The sequence below is a fragment of the Podarcis cretensis genome (assembly GCF_951804945.1).
Source record: "Podarcis cretensis genome assembly, chromosome: 6".
NCBI classification, from domain to species: Eukaryota; Metazoa; Chordata; class Lepidosauria; order Squamata; family Lacertidae; genus Podarcis; species Podarcis cretensis.
The window spans coordinates 19628689-19646644 of NC_137175.1; the positions used below are offsets into that span (position 1 = coordinate 19628689).

At 42.8% G+C, this 17956-nt stretch overlaps 1 protein-coding gene and 1 long non-coding RNA gene across 3 annotated transcripts in view; both read right to left on the reverse strand.

Annotated features, from left to right (window-relative positions):
• The window catches only part of PTPN1 (protein tyrosine phosphatase non-receptor type 1), an 84802-nt gene that overhangs the window by 46661 nt on the left and 20185 nt on the right, over window positions 1-17956 (reverse strand). The window lies entirely within an intron of this gene.
• LOC307219078 lies at window positions 4766-6293 on the reverse strand. Its single transcript, XR_013840289.1, has 3 exons — window positions 5721-6293; window positions 5342-5420; window positions 4766-5115 (listed from the first exon to the last, which is right to left on the reverse strand). It is a non-coding gene; the product is annotated as an uncharacterized lncRNA (long non-coding RNA).

The following is a 17956-nucleotide window of genomic DNA, read 5'->3' on the forward strand; positions in this document are numbered from 1 at the left end:
CTGAAATCTGGCCGGTACCTATTATGGTACCCAGCTAAAAACCTGATTTCTCAAGCTTTCGACTGTTCAGCTGAAGCCTTTAGATATTATGAAGTTTATGATTGTTTCAATTTTACATCAGTGCCACCTGTTTCTTTTGCAAATGGATTATGCATAATATATACTTTTATTATTCTGTGTCCTAAAATCTTAGGATAAAGGGCAGGCTCTAATTATTTTAAATAAATGAAAATTAATTTCTGACAGGTGTCCCATACAGAATGACAGCCCTATTAAGAGTTCTCTAGGGCATTTATGAAGGGGACGGCAACTAGTCAGAAACAATGCGGCCAGTTTTGTACATCTGCTCTTGATACCACCAGAGCTCCTGTGGCAGGCTCACTTTTCACTGTGTGAAGAACAAGAGCCAGGAATTGGATGGTACCTGAAGGATAGGATAAGCTGGTCATACCTGCAGGCTGAGAGTTAGCCATCATTGTATTAACCCCCACAAGCACATTATACTAAGGTGCTCAAGAAAGTTTAAAAAATGCTAGCTGCATTTAGGAGCTTCTCATGTAATATTTGCCTTTACCTTTATTATCAACACTGACTTTGTTGGGCATTAAGGTGCCACAGTTGTAGTTTTGGGTTATGTGCTCTTTACATAACCAGTAAATTTCAAGCTAGCCTACATATTAAACTTGGCCTGCTTAGCCTTTCCTCCTTTTGGAATTGTAATTTACAGCTGCTTAAAGTTAAATCAAGCCAGGGGAAATAATACAAGACGAAGCACAAAAATAATAAAAGATGAGGCAGCTTCCCTGTTTCAAATCTTCACGCATTTTTGTCATCCCATCCCTCTGTAACCACGAGGAATAAACTCCTCCCCAACCTGATTTTAAAAAGAGAGTTCACTGTATGAATGAAACAGTTCCAGGTAACATATGTTGCCCACGTTAGCAGGATATATAGGAGGATTTCTGGTTCTAAAGTGGGTCTGAGGAACCTGCTGAATCTCTTCAAAAGTTGTTAGTTGCCAGGATTAAAAATTCACCCCCCCCAAAAAAAAGTTTTAAAAAACAGCTGAAGACTCTTGAGATCCAGCCACTAGAGACTGCCAAAGCCAGGCTGGAAAAGCGAGAGCTCGATTTGGGCCAAAGCAAGACTGCCAGGAGCATCACTTCACTTCCCCCATCAAATTTGAATGTGGCAGAATGGCTCTATATAGATGTTCAAAAGCTTCCCAATTGAACAGGCATGTTCCTTCCTTAGCTTGTAACTGCAAGTCGTATGCCAAGTATAGAGAGTTTCCATGGACAAATATTTCCATCAAACGCATTCACCAGTGCTTTAAAGGAAACGGACAGCTTCAATGCTCTTTTAACAAGTGGCAGATGTAACATGGACCTTCAAATACCATGCAAAGAGGAGAAACCAAAATTGAAGTGTCCAAAGGCATTCAGATGCGTCAGGTCCACAGGAGTCCGATGTTCTTCTGCCTTGAAAATTGTGCTCTTTGAAAGCATGTAAACTTAGAATTAGATAATTGCACCGTTTCGCTGCTTTTCCAAGGCAAACGGTAAACAGCTCACACTTTTACACTGGAGCATTTGCTTTGAGTTCAGAAAACAGCAAATGAAATTTGTTTGTGGGATGTGTGATCTTCCACCTACGGCCTATAAAGTTCATTTGGCTTTTAAACAACAAGTAGCAATGCCACGTAAAAGCCAAAATCTGAAGATATTTCACTCAAGCACAACCTACACAAGAAATACATCAACCCAACCTTCAAAAAAGTACTTCCAGACCTTTATAAAACCAAAGCAAAAAGCAGATCTCTAGTGTTTGGACAGCTTGCATTCAGTAAGGGAACATTCAGAGTTTTGAGTTGGAACGGCACCACATAAATGCAAACCCATTTGGTATTGAGATCACTGCAGAAACCTTTCAAACCAAAACAAGAGAGCTTTGTCCAATTGCATTATTCTCCCAGCTACAATGCTATATGTATAAATATTGGGGTGGGAGGTGAGGAAGGAGAAGGGAATTACAAGGAGGAGGAAATGCTGATAGCAACTTTGACAGATAGATTGCATGACAGGCAAACTTTTTTGGCTAAATTCCAATCCATGTGCAAACATTCAACTGCCACATCCACGCCCCAGGCAATTTCTTTGCCCTCCCTAGCCCAAGGCTATGTGAAACATTTTCCTTCAACCTCCTTTCTCTCCATGGCCATCAAACCTTGTTGCTGCTGGTGTTCCTCTTTTCCCCAAGAGATATTTCCCTTTGTTTTCTCAAAGGAAAAATGGAATTCATGCACACAGGGTCCATCACTAACAGCAGTAGCAGCCACAGCCACCTGCCACCTGCCACGACCATAAACAAAATGGTGCCCTGCACAGGTCTTCATTTATGCTGTGGTTTACTGGGGGGACGGGGGGGGGGACGGGACAGAGATATGTTTTCAGTAACAACGAGGAGACCAGTTGCAACATGTCAAGCATGATGGACAGTATACAATTGTAAGAAATAATGATGATGACTGTCAAGCATGGCTTCCCCAGCAGATCCTTCTTTTTAGAAATTAAAAAACGACCATACCTATTTGTCAGCACAAAGCGCAGAGAATCAAGGCCTGGGTTCGCAAAACTCTACCCTAAGTTTTCCTCCCAACTTTTCCTCACCCACCCACTCCAATTCTTTGCCATCGCCACCCCAGGACAATTCTCCATTCTTTGCTTCCAAAATCAGGGCTACACTGTGCCAGGGCTCTATCCAGGAATCTGTTTTTAATCTCAGGGCCCCAATGGACATCTTCCCCCACCCGGATCCACACGCCCCCACCTTCCTCCCAGACCGTGTGCTGTCTCCTTACTCCACCCCCGTCAAGAACGATGCTGTTCCTGCCCAGGTTTCACTGACACAAGTGCATTACAATGCGAGCGACAATGAGGCTTCTGTAGTTTGGAAATCCGGTTTTAGGCATATAGCATCAGCCCCAGTTGGAAGTCGTGAGAACAAGACACAAGGTCAAAACCTGAGGAATGCAGTGAGTGGGCTAGAGCTAGTAGAAACACAGGAAGCACATAAACAATTCGTGAATGATTTAGGAACAGGGATTTGGAAGAATGAGCCAAGTGTCCTTGCAGAGGTGTGAGCAAGCCCTACCTCGTTTGATCATCTGCCAGAGCACTGCCTGGGAAAGAGCAATTTTTTGCAAACCAAATCCCATCCCTCCCCTGTCTCCTTCATTTTTGGGAGGGATTCACTGAGGAAGTTTGAAAACTCTTATAACTGGGTGGTAATGGAATGGCGGGAGTGGGGAAGAGTGAAGAGGTAGCTTGCCAGGTTTTAGGTACCAGTATGCAGAGAGGCAAAGGGACACAGGTAGCACTCTGGGTTAAACCACAGAGCCTAGGACTTGTTGATCAGAAGGTCAGCGGTTCAAATCCCCGTGACGGGGTGAGCTCCCGTTGCTCGGTCCCAGCTACTGCCAACCTAGCAGTTCGAAAGCATGTCAAAGTGCAAGTAGATAAATAGGTATCGCTCCAACGGGAAGGTAAATGGCATTTCCATGCACTACTCTGGTTCACCAGAGGTGGCTTAGTCATGCTGGCCACATGACCCGGAAGCTCCCTTGGCCAATAAAGCGAGATGAGCGCCGCAACCCCAGAGTTGCTCACGACTGGACCTAATGGTCAGGGGTCCCTTTAACTTTTATGCAGAGGCAAGGGAAAAGATGGAGCCAATTAGGAAATTAACAGCCTTCCAGAACAGGGGAGATCCATCTCAGGTGCTATCAAGGGTGAAACATCAATACAGACAACAATTCAAACCCTGGCTAGCAGAGTCAGCAACAGGCAAGAAGTAACATCATTCTGTATCAAGGAGCACAGTTTATGGGAAATTGAGAGCTTGGCTGCAGGTCAAAATCCTATGTCCCCATTATGCTGGCTGCTGCACCACAAGGACTTAAAACATTGCTAGAAAATGTTTGCACCCTTGGAAACCAAGAGCAGAGTCAAAAGGGAACAGCTGCCTATACAACAACCTGCCAACACCAACCAACACTCCTACAGTGTCACCAGAAACCACAGTGCACTGAGAAACCACACCCCCATGGTACCATCAGGAACGACAGCTATCGACTCAGGCACACTTGCAGGAATAGACAACAGCACCTGCCCCATCAGAGACTGACCATCACAACAGCATTCAGAAAGCACATGTTTGGAATTCTGAGGATACTGAGGAAAAGGATTAAAAGTCCCACCCACCGAAACGATTCTGCACACTCTAAGCTTGGAATACTGTGCAGAACACATCTATGGGTGTCTGTGGAAAGGGAAGCAAAAGTTTTACTCCCCCATGGGATAGGGAACCACATGAGGAAGAACTGACATTTAAGCAGCACCGTATGGAGCGCTGTATCTCAGTGAAAAAGCACAGGCTTAGGCTTTGTGACATCCCAAGTTCAATCTGGGTAGATTGCCAGAAAAAAGGGATGGAAAGACAGACCCACAGAACGTGATAGCCAGAGCCAAGGTCATAGGGAAGATGCAGATTCTCAGTATTGATGGGGTATGATGGTAGAAAATCTACTGGTCCACCATGAAGCCATCCAGGATGAGTAACATGGACCATGGACCAAGGACAAGGTCATGGAGAAGATGGAGACTCTCAACCCTGATGGGATTTGTTGGTAGAAAACCCACTGCCCTATCATGAAGCCATCCAGGATGAATAACTAAGAGTAGTTTTGAGAACAGACACACAGATGAAATAGTCACAACTTTTATTGAGCAGCATCCGTTGCCAAAGGAGTTCTGAAGTCAACTCAGATGAGCAGGGCTGCCCACTCTTTGGTTTATGCAGACCTGCTGTGCCTTCGAAGCCCACAGAAAATCAGCAGGGGACAGCTGTTTCCATTATCCACATCACGCTGTCTGTCCAGCATCCTGGAAAGGCACAGGAGCCCTGCTTGACGGAAAAGGTGGCAATCCCAAAGAAGAATAGCTGGCTGCCCTCCTGCTAAATGCTGTTGTTGTTGTTGGCCTCTCAGGCATCTGCATGGCACCGGGAATGGGATGGTAGGAAAACACTTTGCCTTGATGCATGTTAAATGGTTGCCTGAGGGGAGATGAGACAGATATGGGGAGATAATGAGAAGCAGCTGCAGCAAATAAGATGACTAAATGTTTATTGTGTATTGGTGAGAAAGTGTGTTATTATTCAGGTGCCATTCCACTGCCAGTTGACTAGTTTTGCATCTTCCAAGTGCAAATCATTAGCCCCTGACATCTATGCCTGGGGGTTCACTATGGGGAGATAATGTAGTCATCATAACAATACCCACCTATCCAACGCAGAGTACTGCACTAGAACATTGCATGCAGCTTAACACTTGCCCTGTTCCATGTGCTTCAGCTCATAACCTGTAAAGAATAACAAGTCCTGAATTATACCATCAATGATTGGCGTTCTCCCAACAAAGGTGGTTATGCCTTCATTGGTGTATTGTAGGATCGTGCATACATTTGGGAGTTTAGGGCCCCAAGAAACTCTTTCTATATAGTGTACACACCCATTCATAAACAACCCCACCCACCATTATGCCAGCTCATACCATTACCCCAAACTACATGGGGTCTTGCGGGGGACGGGACCCTTTGTGACCTAGGAGTAAAGACAGATGGCCTCCTTTGAAGCATGGTTCCCCATCTCTGTTTGCTTACCCTTTGTGCATGCCTTGTCCTTGAAGACCCAGTTTCAATCATGGAGTTGAGGTTCTGGTTGGCGTTTGTAAGGGTTCTGTACCTGTAAGGGTTCTGAGAAGATAACATTACTCACTTGTTCTTTCCTCTCCCTGGCTGCTGGGTACACAAACTAAACGCTGCTTCTGCACTAACTGTCTCCAGCACCATCTGTGTGTTCTCTAGGCATAGGAACAAAGGGATATGGCCTTGTGTCGAACAACTCTATATATGCAATCCGAGTTCCTAGTCTAAGGGTTGCAAGCTCTGGTGTTGTGTCATAATTAGCTGAAGAACCGCTCTGGATCCTAGAACTGCACCCAACTAAGTCACTGAATGGAGCAGAATGATTTTTACTTGTGCAGTGGGACCTCCCTTCCCTCTGTGCACTCCTTGCACTCCCCCCAAATTTGCTCAGAGGAGGTCATGACTTAGTTGGATGCAACCCCTTGCCTCCATGCATGTCAATGGGAGCAGTTGTTTTGGACACTATATTTACTTGTTGGAAGCATTTGAACTTTCATACGCTCTTCTGCAAAGATAATGCACTGGAAGTGCAACTAGCCAATGGACAACTCTCACTTCTGCCTCAACAAGCTCCAAACTCCACTCAGACTTCCTCATACCCCTTATCTTTTGCAATGTACCATCAGTGCATGGCTTCCTCCAGCGATAGGTACTGCCAGCATAATGGACTGATATTTCTTATGTATATAGGAAGAACAGGGAAATCCTACTCAAAGGAGTCTGCCTTGTGCAATATTGTCAAAAGACAGGGTGGTGGCCAACACAATAACTGAGATCCACAAGCCAGCACTTATGCTATTTTTATTCATGCTTTTTAATAGCTGGTTGCTGATTTATGTAGAATGATAGCTCTTTGGCTTTAAACTATACCCAAAGCCCCGTGTTCGTTGCGCTTTACTGTTTTATGATGCTGTTATATTTTTAATTTCCAGTTTTGCAATCCACTTTCAGAATGCAGACAGAAAAGTCTGCTCTAAAAGGTATAAACAAAAAGGATAAAGATTTTAATTTTTGATATAGAGAGGCAGAGTGCTTATTTATTTCAATGTAATTTTAGCCAGAAGAAATAGCTCATAAAGGAGAAAATGTGTAAAATGTTCATGCCTCGGTATCAGCTAATGGAAGCCAGGCATGTTTCATTATGCACGTCCTATAAATTTGTTTATCTATACTTGTGCTTTCAGACAATGTTGACTTCCGAAGTTCACTGCTTCATTCGACAAAAATGTTATTCAGGAGAACCGCAGGCTTAAACTTGTCTGACCAAAACTGTATCTAGATGGGACCATTTCTGTTGTATACAATTCGTTGTCATTTTCAGGCCAAGAGAAGATGTTCTGTATATATAGACTTAAAACTAAGACACAAAACTGTAGAGCTAAATTAATAATAAATAGTAATGCACATATAGCATATTCCTTTATTTTGTATCATCATCATCATCATCATAATCATAATCATGACACCGTGTATTGACAGCATAATTTACCATATTTTCCTTAACCAAAGACAGACTGCAAGACTATGACTGGACTGCACACTTAAATGTCTCGAGATTATTTTTTTAAAGCACTGTTCTGCAGCCTCCACCACATTAATCTCAGAGTTTCTTTTTGCCAATATTTTCCACTCTCCTGGACAATACTCCTTGGAGAAATCTGTAGTGAGCCTTGGATTCACATGTTCCATCCCTCCACAATGACTGGGAAAGGCATGAGCAAGTCCAAGGAAGCTTCCTAATATTTATCTAGGTATAATCCTGGTTAGGAAAAGACACCGGGCAGATCCATCATTCCAAAATATAGTTTCACAGAGTGTGCAATGAAATAGTAATGTCCTCAAAAGTATGTGGATACGAAGGGTAGATGTAAACCCAATATAAAAGGTACTATCAGAACACCAGCACAGAGATGGATTGCAAAAAATAAGTTATAGAGTAGTAGCTGCAAAGCCAAACATTCACCTTAAAACTATTTAAATTATTAAAGGGCGGGATTAATAAGCCCAACTAATTTCAGAGTTTCATGAAGAATCAGACTTTGCTATTAGCAACGCTAGCTTGCAATTTGTTGTGTTAATTATTGTTGCCAGTTTATTATTGCTGTCCAAGTGGTTAAATGGTTGTGTGTCCTTCAACTGAGCAGAACAGTTGCAAAACACTTTGTGTCACCTCAAAATTTATTTTGTCTTCAGAAGCTGCCCAGAGTGGCTGGGGCAACCCAGTCATATGAGCGGGGTATGAGAAATAAATTATCATCAGTCTTTTCAAGAAAATCGTGTAAGAAAGCTGTATGCTTACATTTACATTTTCCTGACCATTAAAAGTTAAACAGGATTATTTGACATTGTGGCTTTACTCCAAATCAACAAATAAAAGGATGTCTGGGAATTAGAACTGGGAAGTACTGCATTTCCTTTTAAGTTCTCTTTTTGGCAAGAAGAAGAACCGGAAAATGATCTATCGTTCCAGTAAAGAGTGTTCTTTACTGACCTTATATCAGGATCCAAAGTTTCTATTCTAAGCCTAGAGAGAGCAATCCTGTTTCTGCTGTGGGGTGTCGATATTACTTTGAATGAAGGTGTAGTGGAAACAATCTGAATGCACACTGCCCTGGTCCGTACATAATGTTAAACCAAGGTAATATCAAGTCTCTGTGAGGCCAAGCAAAGTCTTGAGTTTCAGTACTCCTCCAGTCAAGAGTAACAAATCATGGTTCGGTTTTACTTTCCCCAATTTCTGACTTGTTGCAGATGAATCAGGAACTGTGGTTTGAAATCAACTCATTGGTTAAACAAACTAGCTTCATAACTCAACGAGTCTATTTCAAATAATGATTCCTGGCTTGCACATACAGGCCTTGTTTGTATGACACAGTAAACCACTGTTGATGGTTTGGTGTGATTGTGCCTTTCTGAACAATAAACTATGGGCTGCACATTAAAAAAGAAGATACAGGAGTACTTTTAAAACAACAACAAAAGTTTATTTTTAAAGCTTTTAGTTCATACATTAAGGACGTCTTCGTGCAGAATACATACAATGTAACATAGCATATTGTAATATAATCATTTCTAATTACCTAAGCATCCAATATTAATCACACCTAAGTGTAACCTCTTGTAGATGTAATCTTAGCTATACTTTCAACCTCTTAACGTGCAATTCATTTGAAATTCGTATACTTATCTCCAGATTATATTTCTCTTTCACGGACACAATGAAATATTCACCCTATATTTAAAATATTTATCCTAAGATTTTAAAATAAGTTTTGCATCTATTGTAAACTCTGTTTTGTTTTTTAATGTTTTGCAACTAAAAATAAGCTCAGGTTAATGAAAGAGGGGGAAGCATTCTCATTTTCGCAAAGCTAGAACATTTCTCATAAGTGTTCTGCAGAAAACAGAACTTGGATAGATTTTTAGTTTGAGAAATTCGACGAGCCCTGAACTTGGATCAGGCTACTAACAATTTACCTGACCTTTGACAAATAAGACAGGGATCTGTTTCACATGATTGTTGGCAATGATGAGGAGATAAGAGGAAGTGTATTCCTGGAAACATGAAAATTTTGCCCGCCTTGTAAATGTGTAAATGGGTTACTGACGAACACAAACAAATGGTAAGAGGCTTAGTTTAGTGGTAGAACATCTGCTTTGCTTGCAGAAGGTCCCAGGATCCCAGTGTCTCCAGGTAAGGCTACACTTGACCCTGGCTGAAAACTGGGAGAGCTGCTGCTAGTCAATGTACACAACACAGATCTAGATGGAACAATGGCCTGACTACCTAAGTCTTAGGCAATTTCCGAGGCATGAGCTGCTCCCATACTATTTTTCCGTAGCAGGTAGGAATACAGCAAAACCAAATGGAGACACAAGCCCCTCATTTGGCAGGATAAGAATGGATGGGAGGTGACCTGCTCTTGATGGGGATTGCCCTCGATGGGGATTGCCCAAGGAAACAGCTTGGAAACTTTACTGTCACTTGAGGCTCAGGTGGTCTCAGTGGTGACTTCCATCAGTTTGGGCTGGTGGTCCAGTTGCAGCCCTATCTGGGCAGGGATAGCCTAACTTGTTTTGAACTGGAAAGATCTAAATGGCTCAGGACCACAATACCTCAAGGACCGCCTCCCCCCATATGAACCAATCCAGACCCTGTGATCATCACCTGAGGTCCTTTTTTGTGTGCCCCTTTCGCAAGAGGTCCGGAGGGTGGCAACACAACAGCAACAGGCCTTTTCTGTGGTGGCTCCCTGTTTGTGGCATGCTCTCCCCAGGGAGGCTCACTTGAGGCCTTTGTTAAATCTCCTTAGGGGCCAGGCAAAAATATTTATCCCAGGCCTTTGGCCAATTAAAGAATCTAGGGCCTTTTAAACTGAGTGTGAAGTGGTGGGGGGTTATTGTTTTGCTAGCCATTATGTACAGTGGTACATCAGGTTAAGAATTTAATTTGTTCTGGAGGTCCATTCTTAACCTGAAACTGTTCTTAACCTGAAGCACCACTTTAGCTAATGGGGCCTCCTGCTGCCGCCGTGTGATTTTTGTTCTCATCCTGAAGCAAAGTTCTTAACCCAAGGTACTATTTCTGGGTTAGTGGAGTCTGTAACCTGAAGCGTATATAACTCGAGGTACCACTGTCTTTTGGTGCTTTTATACTGTAAACTGCCCTGTGATCCTCAAGTGTAGGGTGGTATATAAATTTAATATAAATAAATGAATTTGAAAGGGTCTGTGCCAACACTTGTTTGGCTTCATTTTGACCGCATTTTCATTTCCACCGAAGGCTTTGTGCAGCTGAGATTCCTGTAGCACACAAATTTGAATAATACAATAATAAAACCAGAGTCACACAAAACGGGAAAAGGGTAGGGACTGAGCCATTGGCACATATTTCATTGTTCCAGTGTCAGAGAGTAAGTCTCCTTTGGTGGCATGCTAAGGACAGACAGTGTTTGTGTGCCATGAAAACTTGGACTGGGACACAATGTTCAAAGTGCATCTCAGTTTACAACATGATGTTTCTCTCTCCCCCCCCCCTTTTTTTTTGAAGAAACCAAACCATATCTCACTTTTTGTATAAATCACTTGAAGCCTACAACTAAGAGCTAGTGCCCTCATTGTCTAAGAGGTTCTTTTTCCACATAGAAAGCTTAAATCTCTGATTAGCAGAAAACCAAGATATGGAAGAACATTTAAATCAATAATTTCACCCCCGTGCATTCTGAAATGGTGCAAAAACATCAGCGCCTTCCGCATTTGTACAAGTTCTCTTGATTGCTTTGCCACAGCAGTAGTCCAAAGTACGTATCCATCTTCCTTCTATATAAAGTTATGCTCTACAGAGGAAGTACCAAAATCTACAAGTCAGAAAGTTACAGGAACTTCCAAGAACGAAGCTGTGATCTCTAAACTTCATTTTTCAAAGCTAGGTCAATGTTTCAAGTCTCAATTTGAGGGAGAGGTTACAAAGCACACACATTTATTTGTACAATACACTGTTTTCTACTAACTGTATTCTGCAGCAGTCTTTCTAAAATACGTTGGCCTTGTTTGCATGTCACAGTAAACTCTGCACGGACCTATCCTGGCCATGTTGTTTCCCCCTGAGTTCCCAAGCAGTAATCTGTAGCCAAGGTTTATTCTTGGTTTGTACATCATGGTTTGGGCATAGCACTAAGTACACTATGGTAAACTATAGTTTACTGTGAAATGCAGACTGGACCATCGGCTGTATGATGAGTTTAAATTTGATGCATACGTAGCAACTCATACAAATTAGGGGGCGGGAATCATGCAAAAACACTCCAATCTTCCTCTGAGGCATCTACGTAGTCAATGGAAGGGGTGAGGAAACTCAACAAGTATGGCTTACATCACAGTTAGCAAACCACAAGCCTGTATATCCATTTACTTCCCACTGCCAGGTATGTGGAAGGGGAGGTCTGAAACGGCCTTGCATGGCAATGAAAAATCTCAGTCTGCACACCCCTCAAAGCAACTTCAGCAAAACTGCAGCCAAGGAGTTTTATTTAGGGGTAGGTAAGTTGCAAGTTGGGACGCGGGTGGCGCTGTGGTCTAAACCACAGAGCCTAGGGCTTGCCGATCAAAGGCTGGCGGTTCAAATCCCCGCGACGGGGTGAGCTCCCATTGCTCGGTCCCTTCTCCTACCAACCTAGCAGTTCGAAAGCATGTCAAACTGCAAGTAGATAAATAGGTACCGCTCTGGTGGGAAGGTAAACGGCGTTTCCGTGCGCTGCTCTGGTTCGCCAGAAGCGGCTTAGTCATGCTGGCCACATGACCCGGAAGCTGTATACCGGTTCCCTTGGCCAGTAAAGCAAGATGAGCGCCACAACCCCAGAGTTGGCCATGACTGGACCTAATGGTCAGGGGTCCCTTTACCTTTAAAGTTGCAAGTTACCCAAGGCCTGAAAGATTCAATGAGGGCTAGAGACAAGTTTGATGAAAAAAATGCCTTATATGCACATGAACACATTGTCCAACTCAGATAAGCATGACTGCTTATTAAAGGTGCTATTTATTCTGGATCTCGGCTGCAGATTTCTTACCCAGATGATTCAGAGAGACATCATGTATATTTTACTAAACTTGCTCCTTGCTTCACAGAAGCATAGTGCGATTCTAGCCTGTTCTCTCTGATGCACATTGCAATCTGCACAATCACACACTGTACTTTTCTCAAATGACTTATCAGAATAGATCTAAATGGTTCTAAGAAAATGGTTCTAAGAAAAACTTTTCTTTTCTTTGGAAAGGAACAAAAGCTGCACAGTGGAGTGCTCATTTTTTAAATCTTCAAACCCAGTTTAAGAATCTCAGGTAGCAATGGCACCAAGAAAAAGTCAGATATGATTAACGAATGATGAAGACTGAATATATCTTATACTGAAGTTAAAAAAAGAGACCTAGAGATTCAGGAAAATAAATGTAAAAGTGCTAGCATATCTGTGAAAAAAGTTATACCAAAAAATGGGAGGGGGAGAGAGAGAAGAACCAGTAGAATTTAAAAAATAGTATAGAGAAGAGAGAATGCAAAAATGTTATAGCCCAGAAATAATCTGCTCTGCTGGAGGCTTGGAAGAGGGTAAATGTCCCTCTGCTTAAATTTCAAGGGGAGTACTGCTTGCTGGGCATAGCTTCCAACCCAATCTTCAAGAAGGAGGAAGATAATCACATTATTAGAGGTAATAAGAAGCACTGCCTACAATTCCAAGCCTTTTCAGTTTAAGGTTCGAAAGACAGCTTATGCAGCACGGGCATGCCATGAGAAATAAGGAATTTGTTACTAGGTCCAAAATTCACTTCTCAAGAAGCATGCTTGCAAGACTGAAGGTTTTCCAAGGGCTGATTCAGACAAGGCCACCTACCATTAAATCTTCAAGTATTCTTGTTTTTCCCCCCATGGATTCGCCTAACGTCCTGCTGCATACTGACTTACAGAGCGAAAATTTGTGCTGCAAAAGCACAAATCTGAAATCCTGGAGAGCCACGGCTAGTCAGTGCAATGATAGAAAGCAGTTTCCTATCATTTACACCTTTATCTTTGCTGCACGAGCGGCAGAAGAGCAGGCACAGAGATAATCCAAGCAAGTGAGAATCCTTTCAGTTTAGTGACCAAGCAAAGCCATGCCTTCACTGGCGGCCTTGGTGTGTCTTGCAGTAATGCACTGCTGCTGTATCATTTACACCAGGGTTTCCCAAACTTGGGTCTCCAGCTGTTTTTGGACTACAACTCCCATCATCCCTTGCTAGCGGGATGTGTGGTCAGGGATGATGGGAACTGTAGTCCAAAAACAGCTGGAGATCCAAGTTTAGGAAACCCTGATTTACACCAATGTGTTAAAGGCTCAAGAAAGTTAGGACAAACTGGACCAAAATGCAGAGCGTGCCCCCTCCCCCTTTTTCCCATACCAAGAAAATTAAGACTTGTGGGCAAAACAAGTTAGACAGCCCGCAGTTGGTAGGCTTGTGAAATGAGAGTGTGTTTGTTTGCAGAGCTCCAACCCTGTTTGCAGAGCCAAGTACAAGCAACTAGCAAGAACTTGCATCTCTAAATATAGAAGAATCCTCTTTGGAAGATCACACAACTCCCATGACATTCCTCCCTGCAGATTTCACCCTCCAGACCATGTCGACACACCTTTACCACTGTACCCTGCAACTAAGCTTGTTCCCTCCTCGTAATTCACTTTTCATCTGCATGTACCATTATCACTTACTAAATCCCAAAGAATGATTGAGAGATTACCTCAAATCCCTGTTGGCCCTGAAACTTGAGAACACATCTAACCACCAGCATGAAGATTTAATAACCCGGGTGGATAAAGTGAACCGTCCACCTTTCCAACTGCAAAATTGTTAGTCTAGTAGAAGGAAGCAAGTCTACAAGCCTAGGAGGAGAGTATAAAGGCAAACAGAAATATAATTTACATCAATTTATACTTGAAAAGCATGCCAGAGAAACCACTTGCCAAGGTAAGAGGGAAACGCATGGTACATATATTCATATAGTAAACAGGACTCTTTTTTGATCTTGTAGAATATACAGTTTTCATAGTTTTAAGGGAAGGGTAAAGATGCTACTGTTTTGGTAGACACCCCTAGGTCTATTCAATCAGCTAAACACAAAAAAACCTGGCATCTATAGGTGACCCAAACCCAATTTAAAAAGCAAGTTGATATGTGACCACATAACACCATGAAAATATCGTGGCCTCCCACCATATAGGGGACGTAGATACTCATGTGTTCTCACCAGGGCGCGTGTGTGCTGCACTCTTCCAAAGCTGATGAAAGGCGCTCCATGCCATCTGAGCCTCAAGCAACAGCCATGGACCTAGAAGAACCCCCCAAACTGCGTCCCCACTCTTTTGGAGAGTGTGCAACCCCATAAAGAGCAGGCCATCTCTCTTCCATCCAGTCTAGAAAGTGTTCAGTAATAATGCCTCAGTCTTATGTGGATTGAGCTTTAGCTTGTCGGTTCTCATCCAGTCCACTACCGAGGCAAGACCAGCACATCCATTGCCTCACCTGTAGATGTCAAGGAGAAGTTGGGCTGTGTATCACCAGCATATTGCTGACAATGTACAGTGGTACCTCGGATTAAGAACTTAATTCGTTCTGGAGGTCTGTTCTTAACCTGAAACTGTTCTTAACCTGAAGCACCACTTAAGCTAATGGGGCCTCCTGCTGCTGCTGCACGATTTCTGTTCTCATCCTGAAGCAAAGTTCTTAACCCGAGGTAATATTTCTGGGTTAGCGGAGTCTGTAACCTCAAGTGTATGTAACCTGAAGCGTCTGTAGCCCGAGGTACCACTGTATTCCAATTCGTCAGATGACCCCACTCAGCGGTTTCATGTAGATGTTAACCAGCACAGGGGATAAAATCAAACCCCGAGGAACCCAACCATATATACTCATCCCTCCTCACACTGCTTTTCTCCCACCCTACTCCTTTATTTACCTGTCTTCTGTGATCACCTCCTGCTCTGAACTCACTTTTCACTGAGCCAGGAGGTTGCAGCCAGCTGAATTCCACTCAGAGTAGGACCCACTCAAATTCATAAACCTCAGTTGGTCGTGTCCATTAACTTCAATGGGTCTACTCTGAGTATGACTTGCACTGGGTAGTGTGTATGTGTGTGTGTAAGTACACGCATGCACATGTCACAAATACAGTGGAATAGAGGCCTTTCAGCAGCGACGCCTGTTCCTTTGACAGAAAACAGGAAGCCAAAAGTCTCTTCTTCAAAGATTCGTTTCTAAAATAGATTGCTCATCTTCTACCTCCGCCCACAAAAAGGTCATGCTGCTTGTGATGCCTTGGCCTGCGGCTATGGAACTCTACCATGAAGTACAGTCAGGGAGGTTGGGGTTGAAGAATGTTTCTCACACATAGTGTAATTATGCTGTAAACTTGTGTCTTGACCACAGCTCTTCAGCTTTGCAGTTCCTGCTGAAAGTACGGCATGTCCATTAGCTGAGACCCCTATTAATACTGGTGCATCTTGTAAGACCTTGCCTCCCAAATTCCATGTGCTTCTTTCTGTTTGAATGTGGTTTGAACTTGTTGCATCGTTGTTATCTATATAATAGACAGCCCACATTCTTATCCTTATCCTTACTTTTCAAAAAACATTATTTCTATTGCTGCCCCAAATAGAACATGGGCAGCTCACAAAGCAAAGATTCAGACTACAATGAACATGCACAACCAAAGAACTGCTAATATTTAGATAGTTAATACTCAGCATGTCTGTTAGCAACTGTTGAATCCCTCCACTCCCAAATAACGGAACAGATCGCACTTGCCGTTTTGGTTTTCCTTCTGACTTCTGAATCCATAGTTCTTTATGTTTCTGACACCGACACATTTAATGCGTCACATCAGCAATCGGAGCCAATATAAGACAACGGCTTGTTTCTCTCACTACTTGAGGACCACAGCCCAGGGCCACAACACCCTCAGTGGAGAATTAGGTTACTCTTCCTCCCTTACTTAACCTATGGAAGGAGAAACCTTTAATCTCCATGGCTATTTGAGCACCTCAGGATCAAAAAATGTCTCTCCTTCGTCTCATAGTTGCTGCAAAGCCCACAGCAGGAGCAGGAGCTGACTCAGCTGATAGAGAAACAAGAACGGAAACAGCAGCACAACACCCAGGTTACAGATGAAAGGGGCGAAACAGCTGCTACACACAGCATGCTTTTTCCAGCTCAGCAGATCAGAGGAGCTTACTGGCTAGTCACTTGGCTTCCAACCCGCTTTTTTAAAAAAGTTCTTCTTCAAGAAGGGATGCTGACGTACGAAGGAGGAGGTGGGGCAACGTAAACAGCAAGAAACCCTCAAAATGGTGGGTCAGAAAAGACTCAATAACATGGAAAGAAGGAAGCAAACTGTGAACGGCCAAGGTAACGCCTGCTAGGAAATGCTGACTAGCACAGAAGGAGGAGTATAGCCTGTGTATATGAGGATACATGAATGTTACTGGTATCTAGGCTGCCAATAAAGTCAGCAGCAAAATTTACATCAGATCGGACTGGACTGGAGAGACAAGCCAAATGGTTTGGTTTTTTCACTCCGGTATCTCAACAGCCGCTGTTTGAAAAGTTATCTAGCTGGTGACAACAAACTTCTGAACTATTCTTCACGCGAAATAAGAGCAGGCGAAATTCTCAACATCTGCATATCTTCGCTTCCTTTCACCCCCCACTTCTCTCCCCTCTCGTCCTGAAAAATGAAAAGGGGACCTTCAGAAATAAATCTGAAATAGTTCACAAAGAGACTGCTTACATGCATTTCCTGTCCGCTTGCATAAGAAACAGGAATGCCATGTACCGTAAGTGTATGCTAATAAACAAGTCTGAAATCCTGGAATAAACACTATTATTATTTTTTAAAGCACCCTCAGCTTGCCCTGCTCCACAAACCTCTCACTTGGTTTTAAAAATATATATTGACATCTTGTGACATTCCATGTGGAACTGTCATTACATTGCACCATGCTAGCTTTTCTTTAGAATTGCAAACAGGAAGGTCTGTGCTTGAAATAATTTTAAAAAGCCAAATAATTTTTTCCCTGATGCTGTTGAAAGGAGAGAGCTTAATGAATGATGACAAGCTTGCATTAATATATGCATTTTCTGTTTATGTGACCAACGCAACACAATACAAAAGAAATGGATTAAATATCTATTCAGGGCCAGCTAATGCTATAGTCTGAGCAATCTAATTACATTAAACAGATATATGGGCTTTTAGACTGGAGTGATTAATACGGAAATAAGCTGATGAATCAATTTGGAAGTTTTTACTCATTCCAGTGCCAACAGGCACACACATTTGCCAGTCTAGCCAGCTGAAAGAGGAAAATGCATGTTTGTGCACATATTGTTGAGATATTAAGCCCCTCGGCCATGATTTGCCAATCTGGATCTTAGTGTGAACTCCCCAATCCAAACCACATCATGCTCAACTGTATTCCAATACCAGCGTCTGAAACTCACATTGTTCTAGGTGTTCTATGGTATTGTTCCAATACCATTAATGTGAGCAGTTTCTGAGCTCTGGGCACAGTACTAAGATTTCAGATTAAAACTGCTGAGTAGAAGGAAAAGAGGACCTTTTTCTGCCTCCCCACTTCTAGCTACTCTCTGAAGACTAGAGAAGAATA